Genomic DNA, 3,720 nt, shown 5'->3' with positions numbered 1-3,720 from the left:
TTTTTTTTTAATAATTTGAGTTAGGAAAAAGATATTAAGATGCGGTTTGCGCAGGCTTATTGGTTGGTCATTTGTCTATTTTCTAGTCTAAAAAAAGTCATATCATCGCATTTAAATTTTTTGAGAAAATCCAATATTTTGGTTATAATATCGAATAACGCCCTCTATCGGCGGCCGTGTAGGTCGCAACTGTCATGATTACGAGAAACCTAAAAGCCCAAGAAATGCTCTTTTCAATGATACCAAATTTATCCAAATCCATTAAGCCGTTTCGAAGTTACAGGCATTTATTTCAAACAACATTCAAATACCCCCCACCACTTTATTTCGAAAGATAGAGAAAAATTGTTTTTACAAAAAATATTCGACTTTAAGTTAACATTAAAACGCAAATACTTTTTTGTTACATTCATTGGGGAAAATCGCGAGAAACGTAACTTTATGTAATTCAAGATGGTGGAAACGCCCACTGGCGGCCATCTTGGAAACTTGAAAATAATTTCCAGCATTTTCCCTTGCCCACTTTACCTATTAAATTTTTTACCGTAGCTCTCTACGATCACTAGTTTCTGAGATACAGCCGCTTACCTCGCTTATTTGCCCACCCTGTACATATTTGAATAGAACGTTCCCTGTCGAGCATAGCCATATAGGGTTTGTTGGGTCCACCTCTAACAATCATCAAGATACTTTAAAAAAACTAAAAGAAGGTTTTTTATTAAGAAAATAATACATCTTGTAATTGTAATAGTATCTCGCTTATTGTTAGCGGTGGACCCAACAAACCCTACATGACTATGTTCGACAGGGAACGTTCTATCCAAATATGTAAAAATATACAGGGTGTTCCGTTTAAGTTAACAAAGTTAACATCCGCGGCCATTTTGTTTAGACTTCATTTGTTTTTCTACTATCATTTTCGAAAAATTCATAAAAACTCGTGCAACTTTTATATTTCATATATATTTTATAACTCTCAAAACAAAAAAGTTAAAGGGGGGGGGTCAAAGTATAGTGAATCACCCTGTACATTACAAAATAATTCCTCCATANTTTGATAATTTTTTTCTCGGAAATGGTTGAGTTTAGGACCCTTGTCATATAAGGTTTTTTTGTTTATTTTAATGTATTCTTTCATCTGGCAGTCATTAAGGCAGTCAAACTTCGAACACTCTGTATATAGACCTTTAGGTGCAGAGCCAGGTTTGATGAATACAGTATTTTTTTTTAATTGGTGTCCGCATTTGGCATAGCATGAGCTGATGCAAAATGTTGCAAATCTTTATATAGAGAAAAAGTAGGAGATTATTTGCTTAAACAAGACTTCGTGCTTTGTACACTGTAACGTTTAATATAATTTCGAAATTTTCACGCCAGACAAATTGTCACTATAGAAAATGTATTGTTCTTTTGTCACGTATTATTGCAGTTGGAGCAATGTTACTGGGGAAGAAAAATAGATTTATATATATCTTGGTTGAAATAATGGAAAATGTCACTATCGGTTTCCTCACTGACTACAAAATATCTACTAATATTGTATACAGTACAGGGTGATTCACTATATTTTGACCCCCCTTTAACTTTTTTGTATTAAGAGTTATAAAAAAATGTGAAATATAAAAGTTGCACAATTTTTTATGAATTTTTCGAAAATGAAAGTAGTAAAACAAAATGGCCGCGGATGTTAACTTTGATAAGTTAAACGGAACACCCTCTATATTTTAACATATTTGGACAGAACGTTTCCTGTCGCGCATAGTCATATACCTATGGTTCGTTGGGTCACCTCTAACAATAAGCAAGATACTTTAAAAAAACGAAAAGAAGGTTTTTATTAAGAAAATAATACATCTTGTAATTGTAATAGTATCTCGCTTATTGTTAGCGATGGACCCAACAAACCCTACATGACTATGTTCGACAGGGAACGTTCTATCCAAGTATGTAAAAATATACAGGGTGTTCCATTAAAGTTAACAAAGTTAACATCCCCGGCCATTTTGTTTGGACTTCATTTGTTTTTCTACTATCATTTTCGAAAAATTCATAAAAACTCGTGCAACTTTTATATTTCATATATTTTTTATCTCTCAAAACAAAAAAGTTAAGGGGGGGCAAAATATAGTGAATCACCCTGTACATTACAAAATAATTCCTCCATAACAGTTAATGGTATTTGCGACAATTAGGATATTCGAGAATAAGACAGGTTCCACAAATGCATGAAGAGACAGATTTTCAGAAATTACTCTGGATACAATTTTTTTAAACCGTTCCGTACTTTCGGCAACAATGGAGCAATATATTTTTTAAATATCTTTACCCTAATCCATATTAAACAAACTCAACAGAACTTTTCAGTATTCTTAGAACATACTCAGTGGAAGTGTTTTAACATAGTAAAAATTATTGTGAATATAGGTTTATCATTGAAAATTAAACTAATCCACACTGGATCAAACGTTAACTTCTCTTGGAATTTTTACAATGATTTGATAAAAAATAATTGACGAAATAATATTATAATTTTTTTTGTTATTTTTTATGTAGGTCTTGCAAACGTTTTCAATATGTTCTAAATTTAAATAAAACAGAAATAAAAATCAAATTTAAATGTTGAGAGATGAAATAGGTAGGTATACCTTTTACTTATCTAATAAAATTGTAAAACAATTTTTTATATATACGCCAAAAAATTTGGCACGAGAACCAACTTATTAACATTTTCAAGTAACATTATGAAACATTATAACGTTATTGCAATATTTAAAACTACTCGACAATATTCTGTTTTATAACATTAAATACTCAATTATCTATATAATTAGATATAAAACTGAATCGTCACGATATTGTTCGGCAGATTTGGATACCGTAGCGTTGCGTCAGTACAAAGTCAAATTTATTTTATTGCCTTCAGTAATAGGGATCCTCGTAACGAGTGAAACTGATATAAATGAATATTTAATATTATTGTTAAAAATGTTAAAATATAATAGCGGTTTTCTCTGTGTAGAGGGATGAAAAAGAAATAAAAAATATTTAGGTGTATTATTTCCACTGTATAAAGCATATAAGGTAATATTTTACTTATAGTCTTAACAATTAGCTACTACGTGTTTATATAACTTCTATAACATTTTTTTGGGACAAACTCGGACGAAAAATTTCCGTTCTCCAATCTTTCGACACTTAATAAATATGGTTCCTTGCCCATCCTGATAAGACAGTATTACATATAAATCAAATTCTACATAACTTGTACCAGTAAATCATCAAAATTATGTATTCAGGATAAATTTATAACAAACTTATTTTAGACACACAGGGTAAAATAGGGTTGCTGCCTACATAGTATATATTAGCGTCGAGAAGAACTTCCGGATATTATATTGATGAATTAATAGTTTCTAGAAGACTGCAGGTATGAGAACGAATCTAGAAAGTATAGAAATAGGCAGGTTTCGTGTCTGAACGTATAAAATCTTGGTAATATTTTAGGAAACTAAAAATTTTATGGATAATACTCATTCTAACAGTATGAAATTTAATATGACATAACACGAAAATATAAAGACTAATTTCAAGTTTAAGGGAATTATTAGGGAAAACTTATCAAGATCTTTAATATCACGAATAAAATAAAAAATACATTAAAATAAGCGAAAAACGCTGAAATTAATGAAATCATGGGAAAAATCAAGAAAGTCTCTCTTT

This window comes from Anoplophora glabripennis, unplaced genomic scaffold (assembly GCF_000390285.2).
Source record: "Anoplophora glabripennis isolate ALB-LARVAE unplaced genomic scaffold, Agla_2.0 scaffold63, whole genome shotgun sequence".
NCBI classification, from domain to species: domain Eukaryota; kingdom Metazoa; phylum Arthropoda; class Insecta; order Coleoptera; family Cerambycidae; genus Anoplophora; species Anoplophora glabripennis.
The sequence above is the reverse complement of the archived record's forward strand: the minus strand, read 5'-3'. Positions refer to the sequence as shown.